The following is a 22,961-nucleotide window of genomic DNA, read 5'->3' on the forward strand; positions in this document are numbered from 1 at the left end:
CTCACCTTTAATATGTAGACCACACATGAAATGACTCTCCAGTCTACTGAGGATGCATGAAAATTTAACACTTTTTTTTTAATTATGTTTAGGTGCGATTTCCCTGAAAAGCAATCCAAACGCCTATTTACCGATGCAGCACATTTATTAAATGCAAGTCACGTTTTAAATTAACTGAAGGAAACAAAGTTAGTACGGTGTTATTTTTAAATGTAGTCTACTGACAAACTTTAGGTATGTGTAAGGCAGCTGCTTACCTTCAACTATGCATAGGTTACAGTTTACCTCCTCAAATAACATTTACAAATACTTAAATTACTATACAACAGTCACAATTCACAACACACAAAATATACTGTACAGTCACAACAGATGTTCCTGATGTGTAGTAACTTCACTAGGGCAATAAAACCTAACCAAACTGTTAATTACTCATGCTTCAAAATGTGCTCCAAGCATAGCGGAAAAATAGTCCAGACCACTTACCAAACTGGTACATACCACTAGTATGTTATTCACAATGCTCCGAAACACACACAATATTTAACGCCTTTATTAAATTAGCAATCAAGACAAAAGCATACTCACCTTAACAGAAAACAAACCTTAACATTTTTCCATTTACGCACTTTATATAATTTTTCTTCCTTTACAATTCATCTCATTTAGTCCAACATTACATAAATTGCTCAATTCCTACCTTCCCTTAAGCCTCACTCTGACATTTTGCATGCATTATTTTCACAAATTCCACATATTTCCAAGCAATATGCGCACTCCTTTTCTAAAAATCTCATTTCCGGTTCTCTTCTCTCTTCTACAATATTCAGTACTTCACATAGAGTTGGGTTAAGATTAGAATCCCATTTTCAAGTAATTAATTCTACTGCCTGACAAAAAAGGCAAATTTAAACAGGGCCTATGTCTAAGCAATTCAGATCCTGTGTCCCCAGGTCAAAAGCACCATTTTCTTGGCTACAACCCTATGTTAGAAGGAATAGGACGACACATGCCCCCCCGGTCAGGACAGTTCAAGACTAGGTACATAGAGAGTTGTGATCCCTTATACCAATAATAACAAAGTTTTAGGAGTGATAAATAAGTATTTGAATATTCTATTAGATGATAGAATAAAACAGATTATGGGTGAAAGACCAAGGATGTCATAAGAACACCAGATCCCTTAAGAGATTACTCTTATGAAACCTATAATCCACAGAGGATGCAGAGTTCAGTGAGAAAGGGTACTTTCTCATGTCGTGGTTGTAATCAGTGTCCTTGTATAGCCAATTGCAATATTTTTATCCACCCAGACACAGCACAAACATACACCTTTATTCAATATACAGACTGTAAAATCAAGAGACTTAGGGTATTTAGCAATTTGCCAGACTTGCACATGTTTTATGTGGGTAAAACAAATAGGACACAGAGAGAGAGAGAATCAGGGAACATATATATGCCATTAATAAGTTGGATGAAAGGAATGCTTTCGCAAGACATTTAGTCCAACATGGTATTAGCCATAGATTGACATATGTAGAACAGTGAGACTAGGTAACATTAAGACTCGTATGGAGAAACAGGAAGGTAGATGGATAATCAAGTTACAAGCAGACAAGGGTCATGGTCTGAACGAGAGGACTTCACTAAAACCATTTTTAGCAGATCTCCCTTAGTCTCATTAATACAATGACTAGTTTAGATATATTTGGTTTGTGTTAAAGCTTAAGTTGGTCTTTCGGCTTTTCCCGGTTAGGGGTCGCCACAGCGGAACTCCGGTCCGCTAATAATTGGCAGTTGTTTTTTACGGTGCCAAGTTGCCAGCTCAACACCCAACCTTCAACGAAGGCACACCCATTCACGCATGTCTTTCGGAATGCCACTCAACGCGGGGTGGACATGCAGACTCCACACACAAGGCACACCCCGCACTCCAGCTGATAACTGAACGGGAGAACCTCTTGCTGTGAGGCAACAACGCTACCGCTGCACCACTGCAGCTTTTGTGTTAAGGCTTAAGTAATCAAACTTATTTATGATAAAGCCTTTTATGAGATTTTAGAGTATATATATATATATATATATATATATATATATATATATATATATATATATATATATATATATATATACACATATACATACACACACGTTATATAAAATGTGAACAAGGGTTTTCGATTTTAGCTCATTATGTATTTTATTTTTGTCTGTTTATGTGTGTATTTTTAAACACTTAAATATTATTGAGCTTCCTATTTTTGTGTGTAATTTCATTGGCTCAACAGTTTTTGAGCCATTATTTAATAACTTTGCTATTTTGTGTTGTTGAAAGTCTGATGAAGCGTTTTTGGTGACATGAAAGCACTTGCTTGCGGAATAAAGGGTCAGCTTTGATAATCGTGGTATGCCTCTTTATTTTACTCATTAGTTCTTAGAATACACTCTGCAATATTATGAACATAAAAAAACATTCCTTAGGTCTGCTTTTCTACTCAAGGATTTACATCCAAAATCACCACTCTCATTCCTTTAACCTCTCCCCAACTTCAGTGTCACCCCTTTCCATTTTGAACTAGCATTAACCATGTAGCATTAAAATATCCCCTCAAATCAAGTAATCCTCCACTACCTTACTCTACTGGGAAGAACAGCTTATCCCACTACACGCCTGCCCTCTTCCCCTTCTTGAGAAGTTCTTCAAATATTTATTACTGTCCCACAACTTCAGCTTCTCCTCTGGTTGATAAAAACATGCCTGACTTGTACATAAAAACTAAAAGAATTAACATTTTCACTTCTTGTACCTCAACATCCATAAAAACAAGAGCTTCCGGTTTCTCAGTTTTTGCATCATCTTTTATTTAGTTTCTTCCACCTATCCCTAGCTGCCATAACAGAAGTCTTTAATTCATACTCCTAAATACTTCATCTCAAGCAACCATACCCAAGTACTACTGAACCAATTGGGTGGGTACATAATTTGCTACCTCAAAAATGTTCCACAAAACTGAAAGCAGTTTCTGGATTTATCAAGAACAAAATATCTGCAAATAAAGCAGAATTTTCTTGATCATACCGATTATATCCCTGAACTTCTGAATCCTTCCTTTGCAAATGGCTCCAAATATAAAGCAAGTAAAGGGGGGAAGAGACACTCCTGCCTGGTTCCACTGTTTAAAAACATCGTACTGGAAAGGAACCCTCCCACTTCAATTCTTGCCTCCAATTTTTTTTTATAATTCCCTGACTTAACCTTGTTATTGCAAAGGGAATGCAAATGCTTTCTTTGCCCTACTCAAAATCCAAGCTTAAATGATTTCTATACATCAAAACCCACCAATAGTAGTATTTTCTTACATTCATCTTCCCTCAGGAATGATCATTGTTCTATTAAAGTTGTCAAAACGTTTGCCTCCCTTCCATAAAAATCACATAAAGCCAATACATTTGTCAATCTTCTAGCTAGTACACACCAACACTTTATCCTGCATTAAAACTAAAAGCTGGGTCTTAATGGTCTTTACCCTCTCTATCACAACCACCACAGCTTTCTTCCAAGTTGCTGGTGCTTCCCCACATTTTAAAAATACTAAAAATCTTCCATATCAGAATGGAAGAAAGTGGCAACTAACTTCCAGACTTCCACAGAAACACCATCTATTACTGAAGACTTCCCTGCTGATTGACTATATATCACCGTTTTTATTTCATTTCCTCCTATTTTAACTATTAGTTCAGCCTCATCTTAGTCCTCCATAAAGGTTTCCATTGGTTTCCACATTCCTCTGCTTTATAAAAATGTTCATATTTCCAAAACATTTCTTTTCCCTGCACCTTTTACTTTTTCCTCTTTTTTCTATTTTTAAATTCACCAAAAATATAATCTTAATAGGCTCTTGTATTACTATTGACTCTTTGTACACTGGAATGACCTCATGTGTGGTATTCCACTGAATTTCATACTGTTTTAATATGCAATATTTATAGATTTATCCGTTAACAGACTTATGTCATGCTATTACTTGCTAGTAGATGTATGTTATCTGTTGATTATATCTTTGTAACGTTTGTAATAATTGTTAATTTTCTGGAGCTTTTCTCCTCGGGTCTTCACTGACAATGGGCCCCTGGCTCAGCTGGATTAACCCGGTTAACAAATGTTAATAAACAAACATCACCAATACCGCTTTAGGATCTCTGGTTATTTTTCTTGTCATAGGCTTGCCAAGTTTGGAGACAACCCTTTCTACTTTCAGCTGCCAAAGTCATAGTTATTTACCTAACAGCATTAATCTTTCGAAACTTATCAAAACATTCCCTCATTTTCTCTTCAGCACTCTACAGTTGCTCCTCTTCTTATTCTGAGAATCCCCTTATTCTGCAATACTTTTTACCTTTGTCAGGCCCTCTAAGTAATTCAAGTAACTTCTTAACCACACCTTGTTCTCTTATTTCTACCTTGTTTTTCAAATCCGTTTTATGCCACTCACCAGCTATCCCTTCTGAAGAAAAGTTTATTCTCTATAAACTCTCGAATAATTTCCACTACCCATTACTTGAATTCCTCTTTTTTTTAACCAGTGGGTGAAGTGGTGCCAGTGTCTCACTTTACTCTGTTGCTCTGCATTTCTACATTAGTTTGTGCTGGTGCATGATGTGAAAAAAGTTATGTCTTACCATAACGTTCCATCTGTGCTGTAGATCTTTGTTCATTCATTACGAATAGGACCTCGGTTCCTTCCTCTGAACAGATATGAAGTTTCCAAGCTCATGCCAGCCAAAAACTCTCAGCTAAGACCTACCCATAATGCCCCTCTCCTAGTTACTCCAGATAATAGATTTAGTAATAGAAAGAGGCTCTGTGAGCAAATACCCTAACCAGGAGTTCCTAAAGTCCACCAGGAGTCCAGGCAGGGGAAAGGAGGGCGGGAAGTAATGAATGAAAACAGATCTACAACACAGATGGAACGTTATGGTAAGACATAACTTCTTTAATCTGATGTTGTAAATCTTTGTTCATTCATTATGAATAGGACCGAGTCCCCAGCTACTTGAGTCCTGGGTGGCCCAAAGGAAGGATATTCCTGAGCACCACAGAACCAAAAGATGCAAGTCCCCTAAAGCCAAATCCAATTTATAAAGAGATATAAAAGGTATGAGGTCTTGCCCAAGTGGCTGCTGTGCATATATCATCCATAGAGGCTCTGGAATGAAATGCTACAGAAGTAGCCAAAGATCTGGAACAAAATGCTATAGAAGTAGCCATAGTTCTGGTAGAATGAGCCTTTATTCTGGAAGGCAAGGATAGTTTATCCTCCTGGCTTAGAAACGTCATTACCTTTTATCTACCAACAGAATAAAGTCACTTTGGAAACAGGTTTACCCAATCTGGGCCCTACAAAGGCCACAAACAATTTATCTGTTTTCCTGAAAGATTTAGTCCTGTCCAAATAACTAAGCTGCCGATACACATCAAGGGTCTGCAAAAGGTACTCCCTTCTATTACACTGCTAAGGGAAGAAAACCGGCAGGTCAATAGATTGGTTAATGGAAAAGCCAGAAATTACCTTGGGCAAGAAAGAAGGGTCAGCACGAAGGGGCACCTTCTTGTTGAGGCATGTGCTACTGGAAGTAAGGTTTTCCATGACAAAAATTTCAAATCACATGAATCAAATGGCTCAAAAGGAGAACCTGTGAGAGACTGGAAGTACCAAAAAGTCAAGTCCCAGGGTTCTAAGGAGACTTGAACAGAGGTTTAAACATGTAATACTCCTTTCAAAAAGGTCTTGCACAGGCGGTGTGACATAATTGAAGAATTATCAAGACCATTATGAAAATTGGCGATAGCTGCTAAATGTACAGTAATCGAAGCTGAGGCTCCTGTATGTAAAAGAGTAGTCTAGTATTGTAGGATCTTTTGAATAGGCAGAGAGAAAGGGTCCAAGTTCTGATCTTTGGTCCAAATAGAGAATCTAGCCCATTTACTAGAATAAACTCTTTTACTGGAAGGTTTGTGTGAAGCCAGAAGAATTTCACGAACAGGAGATGGGATGTCAGGCAGCCTTGCAATCACTGGAAGTGGAGGAACCAAGCTGTAAGCTTGGGACTGTGCAGGTTCAGATGAATCAATCAGTCCCAGAGGATGAGGAGATAACAGGTCTTGGGAATGATCCAGGATCTATGAGTTGTGAATCCGATGAGGCCATAGAAATGGGAACCAGACATGACAGAGGGCCAGCACGGGGCAATGAGGATCATTTCGCTTCTCAACCTCTGAGCTTTCGGGAGAACTTTTGGAATGAGGGGGGAAAGGCATACAAAAGACCCGGTGGCCAATCATGCGTTAAGAGCATCCCTCGGTGGTTCCCCCTGAGGGGAGATCACAACAAAGTAGCTTCTGCATTTGTAGTTAAGGGGGAAGCAAACTGGTCACAGCAAGGCTTGCTCCAGCACTGGAAGATCCGATCTGCTGTTACAGGATTGAGGGATCATTCCTGAAGCATCAGGATGTTCCTGCTCAGATTGGAACTCCTGGGAAAGTGCGTTGCTATAAGGAAACTGTTGGAAGCCATCACCCAGTGCCAAATCCTCATGGCTTCCCGAAAGGGGGTAAGACCTGGTTCTGCCTTGCTTGTTGATATACCAGGCGAATGACATGTTGTCTGACTGAACTGCAATGGTCCCAGAGGGTAGGGATGCATGGAACACTTGCAACGCTAAGTAAACTGCCCTCAGTTCCAGGACATATGTGCAAATTGGCCTCCATGGGGGACCAGGTGCCTTGGACAGTCTTTCCCTGGAAATGCCCCCAACAGGGAAGCGTCTGTGGTCACAGTGGCCATGGGCTGGGGAAGACAGAACATATAGTTTGTGGCTTTATCCACCATAACATTTCTTCCTTGCAACGGTTTGTAAGATGTATCATGTGGTAGAGTGGGCGAGTTAGCAATGACCATTGTGCGGAAAGGAGCCACTGTAGGATTCTTATGTGCAGTCTCATCAGTGGTACCAACGTAACTGCAGCCGCCATGGAGCACAAGAGTTGCAGTACAAGACTGGTACATAGGTCTTGTAAAGAAGATTAGGATTTGGTGTCTTATTTTCGAAAGCCTGTGAGGGGGGTGAGAAGCTTGACAGGATGCTGTGTCAAAGACTGCTCCAATAAAATCCAGTGTCTTCGTTGAAGACATTTGAGATTTCTCCTTGTTGATTGTAATCAGACCTAGAGTGTAAGAGAGGCTGCAGACTAGGAGATTCATGATCGGAGCTGAGCCAATCGTCTAGCCAGGGAAACACCTGGAATCCTTGTAGTTGAAGACTAGCTACCACAACTGCCATACATTTGGTGAACACTCGAGGGGCTGTCGAGAGACCGAATGGCAGTGCCCTGAACTGGTAGTGATTGGCTGCCAGACGGAAGCGGAGAAACCTCCAGGAGCGGTGATCCATAGTACACCTGGAGGTCTATAGAGCACATCCAGTTGTCCCTCCCTAGGAAGGGAAGAATGGACTGTATAGTGACCATCCGGAATTTTTGAGGTTTGATAAATTTGTTCAACAGGCCGAGATCCAGGACTGGTCTCCAGTCCCCTGTCTTTTTTGGCACTAAAAAAGAACCTCCAGTAAAACCCAGATCCTGTCTGATCTGGTGGGACTGGTTGGATACCTTTTTCTTGGCAGCTTTTCTATTTTTAAGGCTGCTACTTCCCTCTGACTGGGTGATACATTGGGGATTCATTTGACACTTCTGGGAGTTATCCAGAGGCTACCAAATACCATTCGATTTATTATTCTCTGCACCCAAACATCGATGGTAATAAAATGCCAGGATGGTAGATGCAGAGAAAAACAACCCCAGACTGCTTCCAAAGAAAGCAATTGGGCCACTGCTCAGGAGAGCTGGTAGGTCTGCTGGAGAAAATTGCCCTGGTTATGCGGACCCCCTCTACCCCAAATGGGGAGTTTTCTATAGGACTTGCCCCCTCTGCCCGGGGGGGGGGGGGTTGTTCACCACAAGTGTCACGAAAAGGTCCTTTGGATTTCTTGAACCACATTTTTCCTCCCTTCTGGTTCTTGGAGTAGGACCTCTAGGGTTTGGAAAAGCATATGGCCACAGCAGACAAGGTCTTTCCATCCTTCTCACGATGTGCAAGTGTCTCTCCTACTTTAGGTCCAAAAAGTGCAGATTCGTCGACAGTTGCATTGACAAAGGAAGACAAAGGGATCTGTGAGAAGTCACAACCACATCCAAGCATTATACCTCATGACAACACCTGATGCGGCAGCTCGTGCTGCCCCCTCGGTGGAGTGAGATAGCAAATGCATCGAGGAGTTCGAGAAGGATTTAAGCGTAGCTAGCTGCGAGGCGACAGTGTCGCACCTCATCAGGCAGTACCCCACCAAAGAGGAAGTCATTTCAGAAATTAGATCTCTTTGGAGGCAAGTAAAGTGTGCCAGATAGCTCAGCGACTGAATGGCGAAGGTCAGTGAAGCACAGGTCCATTTCCCTAGTCTGTCCATAGTCCGGGACTCTGAACGGACAATGGAACTATTTTCTGCCAGTTTCCTCTTGGTGGCCGCTGCCACGACCATAAAATCAACTGTCAAATGCTTGGACCAGTGGGACTGGTCTTCAGGTGTAGATAAAATTGAGGAACAGGTTCTACGTTGTCCGGGGCCTGTCCAGGCATGCTGCACAATGAGTTTAACAAGGTCAACTGCCGGTGGAGTCACCCAGGAAGTAGATGGCCGGCACAGAAGGCCTGCAGGAGTACAGATTCCGCAGAAGAAGGGTTGGAGGACTTTATCGCCCCGCTGCTTGAGGATTTCGAGAATGTCTCCGAATGAGACGTCGTCTGGGGAGACAGTGGGGACCCTTGCCCCTAATCACAATCAGTGCCTTCGGTGAGGAGATTCTTCTGGTGAATCAAGGTGCTTCCTCTTGCACAGTTTCTTCCGGGGTGGCTCCCCAGTGGAATTTTCTGAGTACTCCGGAGAAGGGGTTCCCTTCAAAAAGAGAGTTCTTGTAACTCCCGTGCCCAGGGTCATGAAATACAGGGTTGGGAGAGGTGCATTCTGGGGGGTGGTCTGATACGGATGTCATTGGTGCTGACTGCGAGCCTTCGGAGTGGCGGACCCTCTCCACCACCTGGACAGCAGGGCCACCTGAGGAGGGATGGGAGTCCAGAACCAGGAGGAACAACCTCAGAACCGGGGTCACACCTCGCCCTGAGAGAGCTGGAAGCTGGAGCCATGGACAGACTGTGCCAGCGAGAAAATAGGTGCTGGGCTAGGTACCAAGGCACGGACAGTCCAAAGCACTGCTCCGGGAGAGCATCTGTTCCACCAGAGTCGATGCAGCAAGGGTGGACAGTGCCAACAGGGAAACACTTGTCGGAACAGATACAGTATGCACTGGAGTGGACATCAGTACCGAGATCTGGGTAGAGGATGGAGGAGAACAAACAGATGTAGTAGTAAAAGGATTCTGAGCCAAGGGGGGCTGAAGGTTTAACTGGAATGGGCTATTCCCTTGCTGCCAGAAGCTGGTCCACAACCCGCACTAGATCTAATTCAGAAAAACTCATAGTGGATCTACAGGAGGCTGCTGAAGGAGATTCAGGTCTTTCTAGAAAGGGGCTAAACCTCTGCCCCAAAAAAAGGTCATAAGTTGGAGAGTATCTTGCCCTTGGCAGGTATTCAAGTTTTGGAGCAGAGGGAGCTGAAGAAACTGTCAGCACTGTGGCCAGGGATGGTGCCGAAGCAGGTACAGTCATCGGAGCCAATCTCGGATCCAAGGATGGCACCAAAAATCAGTGGTGCCAAGGTCAAAACCAAAATAGGGGTGAATATCATGGACGGCATCGAGAGGGAAGACACAGGGCCCGCTACCGAACAGGTCTGCACCGAGGGTGCCGGCAAAGCACGGAGCAGACTCTGTTCCATAACAGACAGATGCAGGAACAGAGTGACTCAGTTTTTCCTTGTGTTTTTTGGTCTTTGTAGGGGGGGGTGAGACCTCCGACCCAGATAGAGCCTCTGAAAAAAGTGTCAAGTAAACCTTTTAAGATAAGTTTATTTTTACGTTCTGCTAGTGTACGATTACTAAAACTAGCACAAATGTCACAGTCAGCTTTAATATGATCCATGCATAAACAGTAGACAATGACCATGTGTATCCGAGTTAGGCATCTTACGTCCACATTTGTCACAGTTTAAACCCAAACTTAGCTTTGTCTGACATAAGGCTATCTACAGAAAAAACAAAATAAGGAAGAGAATACCAGAGATGGTATTAAAAAAATACCACAAGTGGTAAGGAAGGGGCTGTCAAAGGCAGAAGAGAGGGACAACATCAGATACAGTTACTGGTGTTGAGCATATCATGAGAAATATAAACTCTATGCAGTAGAGCCCAATTATTGTACCTTGGGGAATCGAATGTAAATTATGACTATGACTGTAATCTGCTTGAAACTAGCATTTACTAAATGTTCAATGTATATTATCATCTTGGAGCTTTTCTCCCCAGGCCTCCAATGAAACTGGACATGTATCCAGTCGGACTATCCCAGTCAACAAATGCAAAATAAATAAAGTCTGAGCTCCTACAACTGAAATCACATCTTCCATCATTTTGTCAAAAATGCCCCCTTTTGTTACTATTTCCCCTCTAGGTCCCCAATACACCCTCACTATCGCAAATCAACTTCCAGTCCCCACCTTCAAGTAATATTTTCCTCTGACATCAGATTTAAACAGTTTTTGGTGAACTGTAAATGGATGCCAACATACTACTGCTCCCTTGCCAACAGCCCCTTAATACCACAAATTTATTACAGTCTTCTTTTCCCTCTATCACTACTGGAGCCCCTCTGGCATTCAGTAACAGTTTTCCCCAATATTTTACTTAATACTCCAACAAATAGTGTATTGAATCACACGAGCAAGGACTAGTAATTACTTGTGTATCAAAATGTGTTCAGTGCACAAGAAACTAGTTCAGACCACCTAGACCTTACCATTTACAGATCCCAACTCCATACCTACTTTTTCACTAGCAGTCACTTTCTTCTCTCACCACTAACTGGTCTAAGAAGACTCTGAAATCACCTTCCAAATATCCTTAGGAGAGAGAAAAAAAAAAACACTGAACAGGAATTCAGAAATAAAAAAGTCACCACAAAAACTGTATGCACCATCTCCACTAGATAGCTGAGGAGGTTTAAAAAAGCACATTTTTCATATTACCAATAAGTAACTATGCCCAACTTGTCTGATCGCACATACCATCAATGGACCACCTCCACAGTAACAGTACATCCATGTAACTAACCCCATACAAGCATTTTACAAAAATGACTGAAATCACATATACAAATGTAACTGCACAATGACATACAAAAGAGAAACTAAAACAACAACTACTTTGAAAAATTAGCACTAAAATTCCACACAATCAAAAAATAATAACCCTCGACAATCAAACAACCATTTAAAATGGGAAGACTTAATTTCCACTTAAACACACACACACACACACACACACACACACAAGACAACTATATTAAATTACACTACAATATGCAATCTGTTGGCAGGGAAACTATGTTAAATCCACTACAAAATAAATAAATCACAAGCTCCAGTAAATATAAAATGAAAAATTCAGGTCCCCGTTTTTTTTTTGCATGCAAAAGTGCATCTGGGAGCACACATGGTACTGATACTACCAGAAATCCAGGATTTGTAAGGTACTAGTCAGAGTGAAGCTTTTCACCACCCATGGGTATGTGGTAGCGTGGTGGGGGGGTACACACAATATATACCACCTTGCCTTGGGTCTACATGATTTCTGGAGCTTTTCCTCCCAAGTCTCCAAAAATGGGGATTTCCAAATTGAACACTTCTAGTTAAATGATTATTTAAAATCCACCAACACCTAATTCAGCTTCTATCCCAGACTGCCAAAACACACTATCTAGCGGGTATGGGACGTTTTGACCCCTGCATTCAGTATCTAGATCTGTAACACTTTGAATACAATTTGATACTACTGTCACGACCCAGTTAACAAGGCTTTATAATAGTTTATAACACTCATCAAGAATAGCGAAGCCATATGACAATTCTACACAAATGCGCAGAACGTACCCAGTCATTATACAGAACAATTACTGGTCTGTAACATGGTACAATCATACAGAACTCACATTAGCAAAGTAAAAAAAAAAAAAAAAACACTGAACACTGTCTGAAGAATAAAACCAGCTTTAATAACAATTAAATGCACAAAACTGAATAAAACTTCAGATACGTTGGAGTAAATCTTCAAATACGCTAGTTAGTTAAATACATTAATACGCTAAATATGTTCTTCCTATGTAAAATTCATGATTGATTTCATTAACATTAAAAAACTATTGCTAATTATGTTTTACAATAGTACTCCTCCTTGATGCTGCGATGTTTTACAATAGCACCCCCTTGTTGTTTTGTGCAGGAATGGGTGTGGCCATATCGATTGACATGCGTAATGCCCGTGATGTAGCATGCAAATGATCCATGAGTGACATATGCAGATTTGTCTGTGACATGACGAATATTCATTCCTTCTTCCTCAAAGTAGTGTGATCTCAGAGTTGGTGTATTTGTATTTTTGGTTATGGAAATACTGTTGGGTGTGCCTTGCTACTGCACATCCAGAGCTTTCTATTAGAACATTACCCCACCGCGATTTTCGTGCAGGAATCGGCGTAGCCTACATGATTGACAGTGCTGAGTGACAAGCCATGCAGATTATACAGTGACACCGAATTTCAATTGTGAATATTCACTGACTTTTTAGCATAGGCTTCATGCTTTTTATATTATCTTAGAGTTAACGGTCAGTGTGGTCACCTCACAGCAAGAGGTTATCCTGTTCGATTCTCGGCTGGAGTGCCTTCTGTGTGGAGTCTGCATGCCCTCCCCGCGGTCGAGTGACGTTTAAAGACATGCAGGTAGGTGCGTGCATGATTGGGTGTGCCTTCTTTGAAGGTTGGGCGTCATGCTAGCAACTCTGCACTGTAAATAATCCACTGCCAATTAGCAGACCGGAGTTCCTCTGTGGCAACCTCTAACCAGGAAAAGGCTAAAGACATTACTTTACTACAGCTTTTAGTATACGATATGTAAAACAGAGATTAAATAAACTTTTCCTCATTTTCCACATTTATAAGTGCACAGTCAAAAGCACCGCATGTCCTGGGTGTCTGACTTGCTTTGTCACTTTGTACTTAACCACATACTGTGTTGTAGGGTAAGAAGTGGGTCAGAAGGGCAGTATGTACGCAGTACCCACAAGTTCCCATTTTGCAGTCTATGCCCAAAACCTGTGCACCCTCTCACCTTTCTATGGTTTATTCTTATACAGTAATTGCTTTTGCGGGGGGGAGGGGGGGCAAGCTCCCCTGCATCCCCTACCTTTCTTTAAGCATTTTTTTCTTGAGATAAAGCAACAAGCAATATTCTGAGGCATTGGGACAATAAATACATTCCATAAATGCAATAAAAAGACCTCCCAGAAAGGTAGCCACCCACACCCTGCACCTTTACAAAATACGAATTTTAAGTCTGTGTAATAGTTTTTATATGTGCAACATTTTGTGTGTTCGCACCCCTCCCCTTTAAAGAATTGTAATTCTCAGCGTAATAATGTAATACTTTTGTATAAATGCAGCAAATTCTGCGTTTGTTTGAATAGGTAAGTCTGTTTGGATTGGTACGGCATTTGTAAATGCATGTTCTGCCAAATTTAGTCCAAGATGTAATTTATCAAAGCTTTTGATCACTGCAAATTGCAAATCCTTTTACCAGCAAATAAGGGAGAAAAGGCTTTGTATTGAAATAATTACAATGTTTAGCATACTCCTCTTTCTGAGGATGGTTTCCCATGTTTATTCAAAGCACTTTTCAAAATAAACGTCATGAGCAAAGTACTGTACGGGGTTTGAACGGTCCTTGCTACTGCGAATCTGGTGGGGGCAATGTTCTAATACAAAACCACTTGGATGTAGTTGTTCAACACGTTAACTATGAAATAAGTTTGATCTGGGTTGAAAGCAATAAATTTCTTGTGGGGAAAATTGATTAGAAAAAGGGATAACATTATCAGTTAGTGCATTTGTTGTGTCCAGTGTTTATTTGCAAGAAAAAAAAATATGGCGATTTCAATTAAGAAAAACAGGAAAGAGGCCCTAGAAGGAAGATGCATTATTAATATAGGGTTCAGGACACCTACTTGTACAAAGTGGAGGAAACTGGCTAAACCTTTCAGTCATTTTAAACAAGTTATTGTGTAGATAAATCACTTGATTGAGCAACCTTTTAGATAAGTGGGCAATGTCATTCCAGCTGCAGAAGCTACTGCTTATTAATAGGAAGTTAATACCGACAGTTAAGCTTTTATATCTATTTATAGCTGCCTCATATTTGGGTGATGGTTGCAGTAAATTTGGTGCACAAGATGCAGAGAGGTTGCAGATCAGCAGCAAGGTATGAACTGTAGTTAATATTGTGCACTTAGTCATAAAGGACTGACCTGTGTATGTTATCAGCATGTCTGCATCTGGCTTTGTAATGATGGGCTTGATAAGAGGGCATACTTTGTGTTGCAAGCCATGTTGACATTTGCAGTTTCTCAGCTTCTTGAGTGCGTAACCCAGATAAATAAGCAGGTTGGCAACAAGTGTAGAAGAGGACAGTGTGCACCCACATTACATCCAGCATGCATTTTTTTTTTAAGGATGATTGGGCATAGACTTAAGTTGAGGTACAGATTGAAATCGCGGAGGGGTAATGTTCTAATACAAAGCCCTCTTCTGTTGTACATTTTATACTAGCTACTAGACGCAACTCAAAAATCAAGCTTTTCACCAAAAAAAAAAACTGAGATCGAAAACTGTTCACTGGAACACACACATTCAGAGAAATATGCACTCAAAGGAATAATAGTCCATTTCGAATTAACATTGCGTGAAAATGTATTTAAAGGGGTTGGCTGAAAGCGCAACAAGCGTTTTCAGTTCACGAACACGAGTACCAACGTAAATTCATTTAAAAACAGCAACATGCAACACACAGTTAACGTTCTACGATTTACCTAAGCAGATCACGGAAAGCGCAACAAGACAACGCCTGTAAAATCCAAGAGAGTTAAGAAGGATGTTGCTCTGCAATTTTTTCCTCTTTTTCTTCTCAACAGTTTAAAAGCAGTCATGGGGACAACCAAATAGGACTTGAATTTACTAAAACTAAAGGAATATCCAGTAACCAACGACTGCCGGCTAACGCACTAAAACTACCAACAGCTAAACAGTCATCATCGAAAATGCAAAGTTACTTTCACGACTCTTACATTACATGTCAGTTTTCTAAATCCGGAGGAAAAAGTTGTCAACCCACGCAAGGCACTACTCCTGCAATGCTACGTGTTAAAAAAAAAAACTGGAGGCTTGGAACTTTTTCCTTTATCAAGTCACCATAACAGAAAGTTTAATAATGTCTGCAACAAGCAAGCACTTACAAAAACTCAGTTATGCAAACAGCCAAGTATAAAATACTAACTTTATAACTATCATTCAATTCAAACGCAAAGCATTTGCTTTAAACTTGTCATAACACAATACAGCTTTCCAACATACTAGAACTGTCAAAAGTTGTTGCATTCTTTTATTAGCCCCCAATCCTGTCGACAAGCATTGCAATCTTTATTAGCCTCCAATCCTGTCAACAGTCACTGCAATCTTTATTAGCCCCCAGCCTAGTCTGTTTCAAATGAAGAAAAACTAGAAGCAGAGCACATATTCGCCCACAAAATGCCAACCTAGAAATCTCTATTTCAACGTAGAAATAAAGCGCTTCCAGCATGCTTCAGTTTAACACATACACTATCACCATAACAGGGACAAGAAAATTAAAGTTTTAATCCAAACTTAGCATTCACACGAGCGCCAAAACAAGTCCCCAGTGGTGCCTCAAACGTAGAACGCTACAGTCTCAAAACAAACACTGTAAAAGAATACACTTGCCTCTAAGCCGCCATCTCCAATACGCGTCCTTTGTAATAACACCGAGACCAAAAAATCACTGCTGTCCAAGAAACTTCCCAATTTCTACATTATCCAAGGCTGTATACAAACACTGATTAACTCCCTTTAGAATAATAAATAAGTTTCTTCCTACACTAATCGTCCCGAGCAGGCCTCGCTCTGAACGGGATTCTTGAGAAAACTCCTTCCGGGTGAGTAGGGAGTAGGGAATAGGGAGGAGTGTTTTGGGGGAATCAAAGTAAACTATCAGATTGTTAGTATATTTCTCGGAATACTTTTGTCTTCTTTTTAAGGAAACGAACTAAATAATGCCGCAGTTGGTAGTAAAGTGTTGCAACGAGAGAGACACAGGCTGTTGGTGATTTGTTTGAAATTGCACCTGTGTGCCTTGACTCAGATAGGAGGTGAGGGATTTTTAATCCTGCGTGTAGAGAGTTAGTAATGTTCTTGGTAATAATATAACTCTTGAAATAGCTGTACTTTATTAAATAACGTGTGAAAGTATACACATCAGATATTCGTTATCAGTAAATGTATACGAATATCTTCATGGTTCTTGCTGTATAATTCAGTTATGGTCTTCTTGAGGCTGGGGTGAATCACAAATAAAAACTTTATGGACAGATGTAAGTGTGTGTATGTATATTATATATACATATTCTGCATATCCACGTGCACTTGTATACATGCACATAGATGAAAATGACCGCTATGTGTGTGTGGATAATATATACACACGCACACAGAGTGACATTTAATCTATTTTTTTCATCTAATCACTGAAAATGTAATTGAAAATACTCCAGGTTACACGACTGTAGCAAAAAGACAAAAACACACCCAGTTAATCACGACTGGCGTCATACCTCTCAACTGTCCAGATTTTTGCCTCGTATTTTTGTTCTATACATACAATTTATAGTTTTTTTAGCAAATCACTGGGATGAGCTCAGGATTGAAATCACCAAATAATGACATACATTTGAGTTTACACAATTGCAGCAAAAAGACAAAACACCACACACAGTTAATTACTGTTGACGCACTAACACAAACCTCAGGAGATGGGGAGGAGAATCTTAGAGTGAGCAATGGCAAGGTACCAATAGTGTTTAGTCCTACAATCCTGGACCACACTAGCAGTCGTTGTGTATAGTCATATGCAATTTTCTATGAATTGTGATTCAACCAAATGTGGTTTAAATGAAATGTGTTTTCATTTGTTAATTAATTTGTGATTAAATGAAAAGGCAATTACATTACTTTTTGTCAGACAAAAACAGCTACATTTCTGGAGGCTTTGGTGTAGACCAGCGCACTAGCACATGATCCTCATTCAGAAAAAGAGTGAGACTGTAGAAAACACTTTATCAGCCTCCGGGAACAGGTGCACATAATTGCTACTGAGCTGAACACTCAGAAACCACCCACCACTAAAGTAACTCAGTAAAGATAACACTAAAGCATATCTTGTTAATTTTCAGAGGTATGCTGCCCAGGAGAATTAGGCTTAGTCTGAGCCAAGATTTTGCCTTTCCAACTAAAGGGGAAGCACTAAACCTGTATATGGACACAAAAAGGAACTGCTAGCTAGAGATGGTATGTCTCCTGAAACACAAGTAATAATATTCTATAAACAGACATTTAAAAGCGCACATCTGACCTAAACATGTTTTACACATATTGGTAGAACCAAAAGTAAATAGTAAAAGCAAAATGATAAATATTTTACTGGTGATAAATTCAAGAGGACACACCTAAGTAATTTATGCAAAGTGACCCCAATAGTACTGATCAACTGGTTGTGATAATTAAAAGATTAATAATTAAGCATTGTTTATAACTGAGCCACCCAAGCCTCTAATTAAAAATATACAGACATCTGTGAGCACACATAAACTGTCAGCAAATGAAATGGTATGTTTTAGATGAGGAAAGAAGGGAACATTGCTAAAACTTTTTTAGACGATCATAAAATAAAAAAAGAAAGACACTAGCTAGAGTTGATGTGTCTTTTGAAACATAAGCCACAATAATCTATATATTCCATAAATGGGACATTTAAAAATACAAATTTCTGATTTAAAGCATATTTTAAACCTATGGCTAGAAACATAAGTACATAGTAAAAGCAAAAATGACAGATATTTTTGCTGGAAATAAATTCTAGAGTTAATTTATATGAATGTTTCCATTATCAGCATAGACGGCTTTAGGAACCAGCGAAGCCTGCAGTCGCTGGGGGCCCCCAACCACAGCAAGTTATCTTATCCTGATATTTTGTAATATGCCTGTCAAACCAACAAAAGCTAGTACAGCATTCTTGTATACTTAATAAACCACATGGGTAATAACTCTTATTTATTTGTCCTTTAAAATTCAAAGATATTTCTGCTTGTAGTAACAGTGTTTTGTCAAGTAACAGGCAACAGAATACCATTAAATATTTTACCACTGACATAGTGCCCCTGGCTTAGTTAAATCCTGCTGTTGGACATTTACTCCACTAAAACTAATTACATAGCCAGCTTTAGGTCCCTGCTATACCCATGACTGCAGGGGCCCCCCTTAATTATCCTTGACTGTGTGGGGGCCCCACAAAAGCGCTACTGGTTGTGGAAAAATGAGGAAATGTATTAATTTACTAATTATGCTCTTTAACCTGAACAGGGCTGTGATATGACCTTGCTAGGATGAAGCCGATAATGAACATGAGCAAGGTAAGCACTGGAGAGATCAGCAGCCCAGAGTGACTTATCTCGGTGCAAACTTTGGATTTTAAGAAGAGCTGATACTTCCTATCATCAAGGATAATTTCCTCTATCAGGGAGTTTTATAACTACAAGCAGAACACCACATACTGTAACTCTCAATTTCTTTGCTTAAGAATTCAGTGCAGTCCCAAAAATAATAGAATAAAGGCTCAGAATCAGGACTACATTTTAAATATTACTCTAATTCACTTAAAAAGTTAACAGAATAACACCTTTTGCATCAACACATATTATTGGACAATAATTATAAAACTCAGATCTCTGGATTGATTGACTGTAATCCTAAATGATTTACCAGCAAATCAAACTTTTTACAAAGGAGAAAGAAAAAGTATGAACACAATCAGGGAAAGTCTGTGAAATCGGGGACAGTGACAGGTATGTATTACTCCTCAATGAGGTAAATAAGTGACTTACCCCTGCTGCTGTTTGACGACTGCTGAACAGCAGTCACTGATCTGGTGTGGCAGTACCAGTGTTGCACAATGTATTGCTATTTGCTGAAATTAGTACAAAACTAGTACTGCTGTGACTTATACGTGTGTGTGTGTGTGTGTGTGTGTGTGTGTGTGTGTGTGTGTGTGTGTGTGTGTGTAAAAATATCGCTGCTTTTTATCTGTGAATACACCCAATAATGCCAGGATACAGACATTATTGTTCTAGATATCAGTAAAAATGTACCTAAAAAGTAATTATATTTCAAATCTAAGACATAACATATATCAAAGAACATTCAGACACTTAGATCTTCTTGGAGTCTGGTGGCCCCCACTCAAAAGACTGTATAAATGGATACTGGGGACTCCCTTAATCATCCTTGACTCTGTGGGGACCCCCACAAAAGCTGTTGCTGGTTGAAGAGAAATAAGGAGAAAACAATTATCAGTTTTCTCATTGAGCTGTTTAACCTGAACAGTGCTGAGATATGACCCTTTTAGGATAAAGCTTATATTAGTCTCTGGTTTCAACTACACCCATTCTAGAACCAGCCCTGCTCAAATGTGGGTGTACAGAAAGCTGCTGTAGTTTATGGGGGGCTGGGGATTGTGTGGCTATTACAACTTTAATTTTCATCACAGTCAAACCTTAGAGGTGTGCACATGAAGTCATTATAGTTTGTGTTTGAGCTGAGGACAGTGTGGTCGTTTATTTACTTTTCTCACAGACCGCATAGGTGTAAAAAGAAGGTTACTATAGCTCATGTAGAGGTGGTCTACTGTCTAGGAGCAACAGATTAAAATATATTACTGAAGTCATTCTCACAATCACACATCAGGCACATATACAATGGGCTGACTTTGAGGGTTTGAGGTGAGGGGGCATGCTATGTATACGTATGTCAGCAGTCACTTAAAATATATGACTAAGGCAATTTGAACCTCTGCTTTCATCCAATCTAACACCAGAGGGATGCTTAGGCAGTGACTGTTTTTTGTGGGGGGGGTTAAGGAGGCAGGCAGTATTCCCAGATAGGATCTGTGTATTCTCACAGCAACTGGCATACTAGTTTCTTGTGAGCTACTATTATGTTAGCTTTGAGCATTAAGCCTTGGCACAGCTTATGTCTTCCTTGAAAGAAATAAAATAAGACTGAAATTATTTTCTTTGTCATGATTTTTGTTTAGGTCACCACTGGAGTAAAGTGCTGAAGAAAATGTTCTAAAATTCATGGCAGACCATCTGTAAACCTATGGCTTCTTGAGCCATGGCTTATCAGGATTATTTCCTAAATGGTTATTACTATGTATCTGGGTCAGGAAAGGTCTGTTGAAATGATGTAAGGACAATTGAAGCTGAACAGCAGCACTGAATTTCTTTCCTTAATCATAATTTCTGTTCAACCCATTATTTGACGAAAAGGTTGTGTAAAAAGAAAAAAAACTTTAAAATGCACTTCAGAGCATATAGAAAGTTGTGGTTTCTTGAAAAAGCTGAGAGTAAGGCAAAATGTGAGAAAAGGAAGAAAAACGTAATGTGCATGGTATGGGGATCCCAAAGGGGGAGGGATCAGAGAAGATGACTGGAGGGTGTGCGGGGGGGGGGGGGTTGAAACAGTATGTCAAGTCATCACTTTATTTAAGTCCATACCTGCCAGACCTGTAGATAGAGTTAATGTAATGTATCATTGTTGCAACTAAATGCCAGTAACTGTAAGTATCCCTTTGTTAGACAGGTCAGCAAAGTGTGGTATATAGGCCTGTAGTAATGTAAAAGCTTGTCGCTACAGGTCTGTCTGTGCGTGCTACTACTAAAGGCTTGCAGTGCAGACTAAAAGGTTTCTTAGAAGGGGTGACATTGACAGGATGATACTTATACTGGAAGTGCCTGGGGGCCCCCCAACTTGACATTTGCTATAGGCCCCCAAAATGCTAACACCGGCCCTGATTATCAGGGCAACATTTCGCAACACACTTCTGAACACATCTTCCGATTTCTCAAAGTCCTTTCTCCGCAAGTTCACTTCACAATTAAGAAATTGACTGTTTTGAGTACTATTAACAGTTCAGATGAAATCCTGATACATGAAAGGATGAAAGCACTTCAACGTGCTATTTAATGTTGCAGCGAAATAAAGACAGTGAAGTACCGCTACTGTCACCCTAATTACATGTTCACATTGTCAAAAGATGTCTGGATTTTCCCCAAGCTCTTTCTCCACATTGTCAGTTCATCCTTTCCTCACATTCATACATCTATCTCAGTTTGATTACTTCAAAAACTCCACAATTACACATGTCTAAACGTAAGCATCTTAAAAAGTCTGACATTTTATTTTCCAGATGCCCCCTTGTCACAAACAGCTCCACATATAATATCTGCAGTGTTATGCTGAACTAGAAATAAACCGTGCATACTTTTCAACAAACTGGCAGATGTGATATAAAAAGACCCAGTGTGCATACCTAAGGAGCCATTCTCAGAAGATAAATGAAAATTATGCTAGAAAAGTCAGTGTAGTCCGTTCAGCTTGTAATATAGCTCAGTCTGAGGTGCTTACTGCATGTTTTTTTTTATCTTTAGCAGTCATCTCATTTGTGTACATTTTGTGGGACAGATGTTACACTCTGAATATAGCTGCAACCTAGACACCACTCTGACAGCAACAGCACCTACTGGCACGATCGATCTTGCATAGAGCAAGCCTCAAAAGTGTATGAATGGAATATTTAAAAAAGTACAGACTTTCCAAAACCATGTACGAACAGAGCTTGTTTTAAGTTCTCTTGCCCATCTATTATTTTGCTGTGGTTAATGAAAAGTATATGGTTTATTAGGTCCTATTTTGATTAATATTTATGTAGTACAACATCGACATTTAGCCCAAAATATTATATAAGCAGCACTCAGTTCACATCAACTGAACATTTTGACTGCTGCCTCGTTAATGGAGAAGTGTGTTGAGAAGTGCTGCTCCGGTAAAGGAAAAGTACCATTTATATAAAATTACTTTTCAGAGTGATACTAAGTGTGAAAAACTGAGGGGCTGCCAGCCCAGCCAGATAGAATTTTATAAATAATTCTATGTCATTGTAAATATTAATATGATCTACAGGCTAGTTTCACAGATGTAAGAAAACTGTGTTATGTCCTGAGCTTCAAACATGTAACCACATTGCTCCCTGCTGGAAGAAAGTGGATAAGTAAAAGGATTTTACGACTGTGTTTGATCTCAAGCTCGGAGACAAGATGTCTGCAGCTAGAAATTCTTTTTATTGTCTTAAGACATTGATAAATTACTAGGTTTCACACGTAAACTGTCTTTTATTGTCATGGCTTTCTGGCAGGTGCAGATCAAAAGAGAAATGTTAAATTTTAAGTTCTGTGAGCCTGGAAAACTTAAGCAGATGTAACAAGAATGATGTAATCTGAAATTACTCAGCAGTAATGTGTATTATCAATTTAAGGGTTCTCTCAGAAAATAAGGACAGCATTTTTGTATTTGTCTTCAGATCTGACAACTCACCCGCACTTTGCTTTGCTCTATAAGTAAAGTTATTTAGATCTTAGTATTTCTGTTAGAGAGAGATATCTCTTTTCTATATTTATGTCAGATTGTCCTACAATGTTGTTTTAAAATATTTCCTGTGAT

General features: G+C 39.9%; 1 protein-coding gene across 1 annotated transcript in view; it reads right to left on the reverse strand.

Annotated features, from left to right (window-relative positions):
• The window catches only part of FRS2 (fibroblast growth factor receptor substrate 2), a gene marked incomplete in the record, with an annotated part of 1,814,279 nt that extends 1,797,979 nt beyond the window's left edge, over positions 1–16,300 (reverse strand). Inside the window, 1 exon segment of the mRNA XM_044088006.1 lies at positions 16,077–16,300.
• Positions 16,301–22,961: the final 6,661 nt, after the last annotated feature.

The sequence above is a fragment of the Protopterus annectens genome, chromosome 11.part0 (assembly GCF_019279795.1).
Source record: "Protopterus annectens isolate FY-2018-M chromosome 11.part0, PAN1.0, whole genome shotgun sequence".
NCBI lineage: Eukaryota > Metazoa > Chordata > Ceratodontiformes > Protopteridae > Protopterus > Protopterus annectens.